The sequence below is a fragment of the Salmo salar genome, chromosome 01 (genome assembly GCF_965601325.2).
Source record: "Salmo salar chromosome 01, fSalSal1, whole genome shotgun sequence".
Classification (NCBI taxonomy): domain Eukaryota; kingdom Metazoa; phylum Chordata; class Actinopteri; order Salmoniformes; family Salmonidae; genus Salmo; species Salmo salar.
The window spans coordinates 133537941-133550694 of record NC_138291.1 but is presented as its reverse complement, the minus strand read 5'-3'; the positions used below and the strand labels follow the sequence as shown (position 1 = coordinate 133550694).

At 43.5% G+C, this 12754-nt stretch overlaps 1 long non-coding RNA gene and 3 other non-coding genes across 4 annotated transcripts in view; all 4 read left to right on the top strand.

Annotated features, from left to right (window-relative positions):
- The window catches only part of LOC145884207 (uncharacterized), a 271188-nt gene that overhangs the window by 185707 nt on the left and 72727 nt on the right, over positions 1–12754 (top strand). The gene's annotated exons all lie outside the window — the stretch shown is intronic.
- Positions 106–176, top strand: trnar-gcg (transfer RNA arginine (anticodon GCG)). The gene has a single exon. It is a non-coding gene; the product is annotated as a tRNA-Arg (tRNA).
- Positions 1732–1802, top strand: trnag-gcc (transfer RNA glycine (anticodon GCC)). Its single transcript has one exon. It is a non-coding gene; the product is annotated as a tRNA-Gly (tRNA).
- trnag-gcc (transfer RNA glycine (anticodon GCC)) lies at positions 3822–3892 on the top strand. The gene has a single exon. It is a non-coding gene; the product is annotated as a tRNA-Gly (tRNA).

Genomic DNA, 12754 nt, shown 5'->3' with positions numbered 1-12754 from the left:
TATTAGGGTGTACAATGTCTCTGAGCCCACAAAGCTGGAAATATGCTTTGAATTAAAGCTTTTTTATACGATATCCAGCTGTGGGGGTTATTTCAGCATCGCAAAGCATTGGTTGTTCAGTGGTAGAATTCTCGCCTGCGACGCGGGAGGCCCGGGTTCGATTCCCGGCCAATGCAGGAACTTTTGAACAAGTCATTTTGACAAGTATGCAACCCCATGAGGAAATAAATCTCTTTTGAGATTGCCAGGTTAACAGCAATCTCTGGTCATGGTAGAATTCTCAACTGACTCTTGAAAAGTCTGAGTTTGGGTTCACTTACCGTTTGGACATTTACGCATTCTCAGTGGACTTTTGTGAATCAATTGTAGATTTCCAGTGTGTGAGGTGATTTACTTTGTGCAAGGTGTTAGTTGTTGAATGGGAAACGAATATCCAACAAGTCAGTGACAACTGTCTTGAGTTTGGCCTTTGTGACTATGTCCTGGGATTTTCCACAGACACCTCACCTTCTAACTACTATCGTGTGACTTGTGAGCGGTATAGAGCAAAATCGACTACATGCACGTGTCCGTGAGGGTCTCAGCTTTCCATAGATGGGTCATAGTAGTCTCTAGCTCAAACCATTCAGTCTCTACAGATGTTTATGTTTGAAGTGTTAACACCCAACTCTCCAAATTTAGGGATAGTATCCAATGCTCCACATTTTTTCAACTAACCAACCCACCTGCTCCTTGTTATTATAGAGGTGAGTATCCCTGCCTGTCACGCGGGAGACCGGGTTCAATTCACCGACGGGGAGGAAAGACTGATTTTATTAGGGTGTACAATGTCTCTGAGCCCACAAAGCTGGAAATATGCTTTGAATTAAAGCTTTTTTATACGATATCCAGCTGTGGGGGTTATTTCAGCATCGCAAAGCATTGGTTTTTCAGTGGTAGAATTCTCGCCTGCCACGCGGGAGGCCCGGGTTCGATTCCCGGCCAATGCAGGAACTTTTGAACAAGTCATTTTGACAAGTATGCAACCCCATGAGGAAATAAATCTCTTTTGAGATTGCCAGGTTAACAGCAATCTCTGGTCATGGTAGAATTCTCAACTGACTCTTGAAAAGTCTGAGTTTGGGTTCACTTACCGTTTGGACATTTACGCATTCTCAGTGGACTTTTGTGAATCAATTGTAGATTTCCAGTGTGTGAGGTGATTTACTTTGTGCAAGGTGTTAGTTGTTAAATGGGAAACGAATATCCAACAAGTCAGTGACAACTCTCTTGAGTTTGGCCTTTGTGACTATGTCCTGGGATTTTCCACACACACCTCACCTTCTAACTACTATCGTGTGACTTTTCAGCGGTATAGAGCAAAATCGACTACATGCACGTGTCCGTGAGGGTCTCAGCTTTCCATAGATGGGTCATAGTAGTCTCTAGCTCAAACCATTCAGTCTCTACAGATGTTTATGTTTGAAGGGTTAACACCCAACTCTCCAAATTTAGGGATAGTATCCAATGCTCCACATTTTTTCAACTAACCAACCCACCTGCTCCTTGTTATTATAGAGGTGAGTATCCCTGCCTGTCACGCGGGAGACCGGGTTCAATTCACCGACGGGGAGGAAAGACTGATTTTATTAGGGTGTACAATGTCTCTGAGCCCACAAAGCTGGAAATATGCTTTGAATTAAAGCTTTTTTATACGATATCCAGCTGTGGGGGTTATTTCAGCATCGCAAAGCATTGGTTGTTCAGTGGTAGAATTCTCGCCTGCCACGCGGGAGGCCCGGGTTCGATTCCCGGCCAATGCAGGAACTTTTGAACAAGTCATTTTGACAAGTATGCAACCCCATGAGGAAATAAATCTCTTTTGAGATTGCCAGGTTAACAGCAATCTCTGGTCATGGTAGAATTCTCAACTGACTCTTGAAAAGTCTGAGTTTGGGTTCACTTACCATTTGGACATTTACGCATTCTCAGTGGACTTTTGTGAATCAATTGTAGATTTCCAGTGTGTAAGGTGATTTACTTTGTGCAAGGTGTTAGTTGTTAAATGGGAAACGAATATCCAACAAGTCAGTGACAACTCTCTTGAGTTTGGCCTTTGTGACTATGTCCTGGGATTTTCCACACACACCTCACCTTCTAACTACTATCGTGTGACTTTTCAGCGGTATAGAGCAAAATCGACTACATGCACGTGTCCGTGAGGGTCTCAGCTTTCCATAGATGGGTCATAGTAGTCTCTAGCTCAAACCATTCAGTCTCTACAGATGTTTATGTTTGAAGGGTTAACACCCAACTCTCCAAATTTAGGGATAGTATCCAATGCTCCACATTTTTTCAACTAACCAACCCACCTGCTCCTTGTTATTATAGAGGTGAGTATCCCTGCCTGTCACGCGGGAGACCGGGTTCAATTCACCGACGGGGAGGAAAGACTGATTTTATTAGGGTGTACAATGTCTCTGAGCCCACAAAGCAGGAAATATGCTTTGAATTAAAGCTTTTTTATACGATATCCAGCTGTGGGGGTTATTTCAGCATCGCAAAGCATTGGTTGTTCAGTGGTAGAATTCTCGCCTGCCACGTGGGAGGCCCGGGTTCGATTCCCGGCCAATGCAGGAACTTCTGAACAAGTCATTTTGACAAGTATGCAACCCCATGAGGAAATAAATCTCTTTTGAGATTGCCAGGTTAACAGCAATCTCTGGTCATGGTAGAATTCTCAACTGACTCTTGAAAAGTCTGAGTTTTGGTTCACTTACCGTTTGGACATTTACGCATTCTCAGTGGACTTTTGTGAATCAATTGTAGATTTCCAGTGTGTGAGGTGATTTACTTTGTGCAAGGTGTTAGTTGTTAAATGGGAAACGAATATCCAACAAGTCAGTGACAACTCTCTTGAGTTTGGCCTTTGTGACTATGTCCTGGGATTTTCCACACACACCTCACCTTCTAACTACTATCGTGTGACTTTTCAGCGGTATAGAGCAAAATCGACTACATGCACGTGTCCGTGAGGGTCTCAGCTTTCCATAGATGGGTCATAGTAGTCTCTAGCTCAAACCATTCAGTCTCTACAGATGTTTATGTTTGAAGGGTTAACACCCAACTCTCCAAATTTAGGGATAGTATCCAATGCTGTTCAGATTGCCAGGTTAACAGCAATCTCTGGTCATGGTAGAATTCTCAACTGTCTCTTGAAAAGTCTGAGTTTGGGTTCACTTACCGTTTGGACATTTACGCATTCTCAGTAGACTTTTGTGAATCCATTGTAGATTTCCAGTGTGTGAGGTGATTTACTTTGTGCAAGGTGTTAGTTGTTAAATGGGAAATGAATATCCAACAAGTCAGTGACAACTGTCTTGAGTTTGGCCTTTGTGACTATGTCCTGGGATTTTCCACACACACCTCACCTTCTAACTACTTTCGTGTGACTTGTGAGCGGTATAGAGCAAAATCGACTACATGTACGTGTCCGTGAGGGTCTCAGCTTTCCATAGATGGGTCATAGTAGTCTCTAGCTCAAACCATTCAGTCTCTACAGATGTTTATGTTTGAAGGGTTAACACCCAACTCTCCAAATTTAGGGATAGTATCCAATGCTCCACATTTTTTCAACTAACCAACCCACCTGCTCCTTGTTATTATAGAGGTGAGTATCCCTGCCTGTCACGCGGGAGACCGGGTTCAATTCACCGACGGGGAGGAAAGACTGATTTTATTAGGGTGTACAATGTCTCTGAGCCCACAAAGCTGGAAATATGCTTTGAATTAAAGCTTTTTTATACGATATCCAGCTGTGGGGGTTATTTCAGCATCGCAAAGCATTGGTTGTTCAGTGGTAGAATTCTCGCCTGCCACGCGGGAGGCCCGGGTTCGATTCCCGGCCAATGCAGGAACTTTTGAACAAGTCATTTTGACAAGTATGCAACCCCATGAGGAAATAAATCTCTTTTGAGATTGCCAGGTTAACAGCAATCTCTGGTCATGGTAGAATTCTCAACTGACTCTTGAAAAGTCTGAGTTTGGGTTCACTTACCATTTGGACATTTACGCATTCTCAGTGGACTTTTGTGAATCAATTGTAGATTTCCAGTGTGTAAGGTGATTTACTTTGTGCAAGGTGTTAGTTGTTAAATGGGAAACGAATATCCAACAAGTCAGTGACAACTCTCTTGAGTTTGGCCTTTGTGACTATGTCCTGGGATTTTCCACACACACCTCACCTTCTAACTACTATCGTGTGACTTTTCAGCGGTATAGAGCAAAATCGACTACATGCACGTGTCCGTGAGGGTCTCAGCTTTCCATAGATGGGTCATAGTAGTCTCTAGCTCAAACCATTCAGTCTCTACAGATGTTTATGTTTGAAGGGTTAACACCCAACTCTCCAAATTTAGGGATAGTATCCAATGCTCCACATTTTTTCAACTAACCAACCCACCTGCTCCTTGTTATTATAGAGGTGAGTATCCCTGCCTGTCACGCGGGAGACCGGGTTCAATTCACCGACGGGGAGGAAAGACTGATTTTATTAGGGTGTACAATGTCTCTGAGCCCACAAAGCAGGAAATATGCTTTGAATTAAAGCTTTTTTATACGATATCCAGCTGTGGGGGTTATTTCAGCATCGCAAAGCATTGGTTGTTCAGTGGTAGAATTCTCGCCTGCCACGTGGGAGGCCCGGGTTCGATTCCCGGCCAATGCAGGAACTTCTGAACAAGTCATTTTGACAAGTATGCAACCCCATGAGGAAATAAATCTCTTTTGAGATTGCCAGGTTAACAGCAATCTCTGGTCATGGTAGAATTCTCAACTGACTCTTGAAAAGTCTGAGTTTTGGTTCACTTACCGTTTGGACATTTACGCATTCTCAGTGGACTTTTGTGAATCAATTGTAGATTTCCAGTGTGTGAGGTGATTTACTTTGTGCAAGGTGTTAGTTGTTAAATGGGAAACGAATATCCAACAAGTCAGTGACAACTCTCTTGAGTTTGGCCTTTGTGACTATGTCCTGGGATTTTCCACACACACCTCACCTTCTAACTACTATCGTGTGACTTTTCAGCGGTATAGAGCAAAATCGACTACATGCACGTGTCCGTGAGGGTCTCAGCTTTCCATAGATGGGTCATAGTAGTCTCTAGCTCAAACCATTCAGTCTCTACAGATGTTTATGTTTGAAGGGTTAACACCCAACTCTCCAAATTTAGGGATAGTATCCAATGCTGTTCAGATTGCCAGGTTAACAGCAATCTCTGGTCATGGTAGAATTCTCAACTGTCTCTTGAAAAGTCTGAGTTTGGGTTCACTTACCGTTTGGACATTTACGCATTCTCAGTAGACTTTTGTGAATCCATTGTAGATTTCCAGTGTGTGAGGTGATTTACTTTGTGCAAGGTGTTAGTTGTTAAATGGGAAATGAATATCCAACAAGTCAGTGACAACTGTCTTGAGTTTGGCCTTTGTGACTATGTCCTGGGATTTTCCACACACACCTCACCTTCTAACTACTTTCGTGTGACTTGTGAGCGGTATAGAGCAAAATCGACTACATGTACGTGTCCGTGAGGGTCTCAGATTTCCATAGATGGGTCATAGTAGTCTCTAGCTCTAACCATTCAGTCTCTACAGATGTTTATGTTGCAAGGGTTAACACCAAACTCTCCAAATTTAGGGATAGGATCCAATGCTGTTCAGATTGCCAGGTTAACAGCAATCTCTGGTCATGGTAGAATTCTCAACTGTCTCTTGAAAAGTCTGAGTTTGGGTTCACTTACCGTTTGGACATTTACGCATTCTCAGTAGACTTTTGTGAATCCATTGTAGATTTCCAGTGTGTGAGGTGATTTACTTTGTGCAAGGTGATAGTTGTTAAATGGGAAACGAATATCCAACAAGTCAGTGACAACTGTCTTGAGTTTGGCCTTTGTGACTATGTCCTGGGATTTTCCACACACACCTCACCTTCTAACTACTATCGTGTGACTTGTGAGCGGTATAGAGCAAAATCGACTACATGTACGTGTCCGTGAGGGTCTCAGATTTCCATAGATGGGTCATAGTAGCTCTAACCATTCAGTCTCTACAGATGTTTTTGTTGGAAGGGTTAACACCCAACTCTCGAAATTTAGGGATAGTATCCAATGCTCCACATTTTTTCAACTAACCAACCCACCTGCTCCTCGTTAGTATAGTGGTGAGGATCCCCGCCTGTCACGCGGGAGACCGGGGTTCAATTCCCCGACCGGGAGGAAAGATTGATTTTATTAGGGTGTACAATGTCTCTGAGCCCACAAAGCAGGAAATATCCTTTGAATTAAAGCTTTTTGATACGATATCCAGCTGTGGGGGTTATTTCAGCATTGCAAGGCATTGGTTGTCCAGTGGTAGAATTCTGGCCTGCCACGCGGGTGGCCCGGGTTCGATTCCCGGCCAATGTAGGAACTTTTGAACAAGTCATTTTGACAAGTATGCAACCCCCTGAGGAAGAAATCTCTTTTGAGATTGCCAGGTTAACAGCAATCTCCGGTCATGGTAGAATTCTCAACTGACTCTTGAAAAGTCTGAGTTTGGGTTCACTTACCGTTTGGACATTTACGCATTCTCAGTAGACTATTGTGAATCCATTGTAGATTTCCAGTGTGTGAGGTGATTTACTTTGTGCAAGGTGTTAGTTGTTAAATGGGAAACGAATATCCAACAAGTCAGTGACAACTGTCTTGAGTTTGGCCTTTGTGACTATGTCCTGGGATTTTCCACACACACCTCACCTTCTAACTACTTTCGTGTGACTTGTGAGCGGTATAGAGCAAAATCGACTACATGTACGTGTCCGTGAGGGTCTCAGATTTCCATAGATGGGTCATAGTAGTCTCTAGCTCTAACCATTCAGTCTCTACAGATGTTTATGTTGCAAGGGTTAACACCAAACTCTCCAAATTTAGGGATAGTATCCAATGCTGTTCAGATTGCCAGGTTAACAGCAATCTCTGGTCATGGTAGAATTCTCAACTGTCTCTTGAAAAGTCTGAGTTTGGGTTCACTTACCGTTTGGACATTTACGCATTCTCAGTAGACTTTTGTGAATCCATTGTAGATTTCCAGTGTGTGAGGTGATTTACTTTGTGCAAGGTGTTAGTTGTTAAATGGGAAATGAATATCCAACAAGTCAGTGACAACTGTCTTGAGTTTGGCCTTTGTGACTATGTCCTGGGATTTTCCACACACACCTCACCTTCTAACTACTATCGTGTGACTTGTGAGCGGTATAGAGCAAAATCGACTACATGTACGTGTCCGTGAGGGTCTCAGATTTCCATAGATGGGTCATAGTAGCTCTAACCATTCAGTCTCTACAGATGTTTTTGTTGGAAGGGTTAACACCCAACTCTCGAAATTTAGGGATAGTATCCAATGCTCCACATTTTTTCAACTAACCAACCCACCTGCTCCTCGTTAGTATAGTGGTGAGGATCCCCGCCTGTCATGCGGGAGACCGGGGTTCAATACCCTGACGGGGAGGAAAGATTGATTTTATTAGGGTGTACAATGTCTCTGAGCCCACAAAGCAGGAAATAAGCTTTGAATTAAAGCTTTTTGATACGATATCCAGCTGTGGGGGTTATTTCAGCATTGCAAGGCATTGGTTGTTCAGTGGTAGAATTCTGGCCTGCCACGCGGGTGGCCCGGGTTCGATTCCCGGCCAATGTAGGAACTTTTGAACAAGTCATTTTGACAAGTATGCAACCCCCTGAGGAAGAAATCTCTTTTGAGATTGCCAGGTTAACAGCAATCTCTGGTCATGGTAGAATTCTCAACTGACTCTTGAAAAGTCTGAGTTTGGGTTCACTTACCGTTTGGACATTTACGCATTCTCAGTAGACTTTTGTGAATCCATTGTAGATTTCCAGTGTGTGAGGTGATTTACTTTGTGCAAGGTGTTAGTTGTTAAATGGGAAACGAATATCCAACAAGTCAGTGACAACTGTCTTGAGTTTGGCCTTTGTGACTATGTCCTGGGATTTTCCATACACACCTCACCTTCTAACTACTATCGTGTGACTTGTGAGCGGTATAGAGCAAAATCGACTACATGTACGTGTCCGTGAGGGTTTCAGATTTCCATAGATGGGTCATAGTAGCTCTAACCATTCAGTCTCTACAGATGTTTTTGTTGGAAGGGTTAACACCCAACTCTCGAAATTTAGGGATAGTATCCAATGCTCCAGATTTTTTCAACTAACCAACCCACCTGCTCCTCGTTAGTATAGTGGTGAGGATCCCCGCCTGTCACGCGGGAGACCGGGGTTCAATTCCCCGACGGGGAGGAAAGATTGATTTTATTAGGGTGTACAATGTCTCTGAGCCCACAAAGCCGGAAATATCCTTTGAATTAAAGCTTTTTGATACGATATCCAGCTGTGGGGGTTATTTCAGCATTGCAAGGCATTGGTTGTTCAGTGGTAGAATTCTGGCCTGCCACGCGGGTGGCCCGGGTTCGATTCCCGGCCAATGTAGGAACTTTTGAACAAGTCATTTTGACAAGTATGCAACCCCCTGAGCAAGAAATCTCTTTTGAGATTGCCAGGTTAACAGCAATCTCTGGTCATGGTAGAATTCTCAACTGACTCTTGAAAAGTCTGAGTTTGGGTTCACTTACCGTTTGGACATTTACGCATTCTCAGTAGACTTTTGTAAATCCATTGTAGATTTCCAGTGTGTGAGGTGATTTACTTTGTGCAAGGTGTTAGTTGTTAAATGGGAAACGAATATCCAACAAGTCAGTGACAACTGTCTTCAGTTTGGCCTTTGTGACTATGTCCTGGGATTTTCCACACACACCTCACCTTCTAACTACTATCGTGTGACTTGTGAGCGGTATAGAGCAAAATCGACTACATGTACGTGTCCGTGAGGGTCTCAGATTTCCATAGATGGGTCATAGTAGTCTCTAGCTCTAACCATTCAGTCTCTACAGATGTTTTTGTTGGAAGGGTTAACACCCAACTCTCCAAATTTAGGGATAGTATCCAATGCTCCACATTTTTTCAACTAACCAACCCACCTGCTCCTCGTTAGTATAGTGGTGAGGATCCCCGCCTGTCACGCGGGAGACCGGGGTTCAATTCCCCGACGGGGAGGAAAGACTGATTTTATTAGGGTGTACAATGTCTCTGAGCCCACAAAGCAGGAAATATGCTTTGAATTAAAGCTTTTTTATACGATATCCAGCTGTGGGGGTTATTTCAGCATCGCAAGGCATTGGTTGTTCAGTGGTAGAATTCTCGCCTGCCATGCGGGAGGCCCGGGTTTGATTCCCGGCCAATGCAGGAACTTTTGAACAAGTCATTTTGACAAGTATGCAACCCCATGAGGAAATAAATCTCTTTTGAGATTGCCAGGTTAACAGCAATCTCTGGTCATGGTAGAATTCTCAACTGACTCTTGAAAAGTCTGAGTTTGGGTTCACTTACCGTTTGGACATTTACACATTCTCAGTGGACTTTTGTGAATCAATTGTAGATTTCCAGTGTGTGAGGTGATTTACTTTGTGCAAGGTGTTAGTTGTTAAATGGGAAACGAATATCCAACAAGTCAGTGACAACTCTCTTGAGTTTGGCCTTTGTGACTATGTCCTGGGATTTTCCACACACACCTCACCTTCTAACTACTATCGTGTGACTTTTCAGCGGTATAGAGCAAAATCGACTACATGTACGTGTCCGTGAGGGTCTCAGATTTCCATAGATGGGTCATAGTAGCTCTAACCATTCAGTCTCTACAGATGTTTTTGTTGGAAGGGTTAACACCCAACTCTCGAAATTTAGGGATAGTATCCAATGCTCCACATTTTTTCAACTAACCAACCCACCTGCTCCTCGTTAGTATAGTGGTGAGGATCCCCGCCTGTCACGCGGGAGACCGGGGTTCAATTCCCCGACGGGGAGGAAAGATTGATTTTATTAGGGTGTACAATGTCTCTGAGCCCACAAAGCAGGAAATATCCTTTGAATTAAAGCTTTTTGATACGATATCCAGCTGTGGGGGTTATTTCAGCATCGCAAGGCATTGGTTGTTCAGTGGTAGAAATCTGGCCTGCCACGCGGGTGGCCCGGGTTCGATTCCCGGCCAATGTAGGAACTTTTGAACAAGTCATTTTGACAAGTATGCAACCCCCTGAGCAAGAAATCTCTTTTGAGATTGCCAGGTTAACAGCAATCTCTGGTCATGGTAGAATTCTCAACTGACTCTTGAAAAGTCTGAGTTTGGGTTCACTTACCGTTTGGACATTTACGCATTCTCAGTAGACTTTTGTAAATCCATTGTAGATTTCCAGTGTGTGAGGTGATTTACTTTGTGCAAGGTGTTAGTTGTTAAATGGGAAACGAATATCCAACAAGTCAGTGACAACTGTCTTGAGTTTGGCCTTTGTGACTATGTCCTGGGATTTTCCACACACACCTCACCTTCTAACTACTATCGTGTGACTTGTGAGCGGTATAGAGCAAAATCGACTACATGTACGTGTCCGTGAGGGTCTCAGATTTCCATAGATGGGTCATAGTAGTCTCTAGCTCTAACCATTCAGTCTCTACAGATGTTTTTGTTGGAAGGGTTAACACCCAACTCTCCAAATTTAGGGATAGTATCCAATGCTCCACATTTTTTCAACTAACCAACCCACCTGCTCCTCGTTAGTATAGTGGTGAGGATCCCCGCCTGTCACGCGGGAGACTGGGGTTCAATTCCCCGACGGGGAGGAAAGACTGATTTTATTAGGGTGTACAATGTCTCTGAGCCCACAAAGCAGGAAATATCCTTTGAATTAAAGCTTTTTGATACGATATCCAGCTGTGGGGGTTATTTCAGCATTGCAAGGCATTGGTTGTTCAGTGGTAGAATTCTGGCCTGCCACGCGGGTGGCCCGGGTTCGATTCCCGGTCAATGCAGGAACTTTTGAACAAGTCATTTTGACAAGTATGCAACCCCCTGAGGAAGAAATCTCTTTTGAGATTGCCAGGTTAACAGCAATCTCTGGTCATGGTAGAATTCTCAACTGACTCTTGAAAAGTCTGAGTTTGGGTTCACTTACCGTTTGGACATTTACGCATTCTCAGTAGACTTTTGTGAATCCATTGTAGATTTCCAGTGTGTGAGGTGATTTACTTTGTGCAAGGTGTTAGTTGTTAAATGGGAAACGAATATCCAACAAGTCAGTGACAACTGTCTTGAGTTTGGCCTTTGTGACTATGTCCTGGGATTTTCCACACACACCTCACCTTCTAACTACTATCGTGTGACTTGTGAGCGGTATAGAGCAAAATCGACTACATGAACGTGTCCGTGAGGGTCTCAGATTTCCATAGATGGGTCATAGTAGTCTCTAGCTCTAACCATTCAGTCTCTACAGATGTTTATGTTGCAAGGGTTAACACCAAACTCTCCAAATTTAGGGATAGTATCCAATGCTGTTCAGATTGCCAGGTTAACAGCAATCTCTGGTCATGGTAGAATTCTCAACTGTCTCTTGAAAAGTCTGAGTTTGGGTTCACTTACCGTTTGGACATTTACGCATTCTCAGTAGACTTTTGTGAATCCATTGTAGATTTCCAGTGTGTGAGGTGATTTACTTTGTGCAAGGTGTTAGTTGTTAAATGGGAAATGAATATCCAACAAGTCAGTGACAACTGTCTTGAGTTTGGCCTTTGTGACTATGTCCTGGGATTTTCCACACACACCTCACCTTCTAACTACTATCGTGTGACTTGTGAGCGGTATAGAGCAAAATCGACTACATGTACGTGTCCGTGAGGGTCTCAGATTTCCATAGATGGGTCATAGTAGCTCTAACCATTCAGTCTCTACAGATGTTTTTGTTGGAAGGGTTAACACCCAACTCTCGAAATTTAGGGATAGTATCCAATGCTCCACATTTTTTCAACTAACCAACCCACCTGCTCCTCGTTAGTATAGTGGTGAGGATCCCCGCCTGTCATGCGGGAGACCGGGGTTCAATTCCCTGACGGGGAGGAAAGATTGATTTTATTAGGGTGTACAATGTCTCTGAGCCCACAAAGCAGGAAATAAGCTTTGAATTAAAGCTTTTTGATACGATATCCAGCTGTGGGGGTTATTTCAGCATTGCAAGGCATTGGTTGTTCAGTGGTAGAATTCTGGCCTGCCACGCGGGTGGCCCGGGTTCGATTCCCGGCCAATGTAGGAACTTTTGAACAAGTCATTTTGACAAGTATGCAACCCCCTGAGGAAGAAATCTCTTTTGAGATTGCCAGGTTAACAGCAATCTCTGGTTAATGGTAGAATTCTCAACTGACTCTTGAAAAGTCTGAGTTTGGGTTCACTTACCGTTTGGACATTTACGCATTCTCAGTAGACTTTTGTGAATCCATTGTAGATTTCCAGTGTGTGAGGTGATTTACTTTGTGCAAGGTGTTAGTTGTTAAATGGGAAACGAATATCCAACAAGTCAGTGACAACTGTCTTGAGTTTGGCCTTTGTGACTATGTCCTGGGATTTTCCATACACACCTCACCTTCTAACTACTATCGTGTGACTTGTGAGCGGTATAGAGCAAAATCGACTACATGTACGTGTCCGTGAGGGTCTCAGATTTCCATAGATGGGTCATAGTAGCTCTAACCATTCAGTCTCTACAGATGTTTTTGTTGGAAGGGTTAACACCCAACTCTCGAAATTTAGGGATAGTATCCAATGCTCCACATTTTTTCAAGTAACC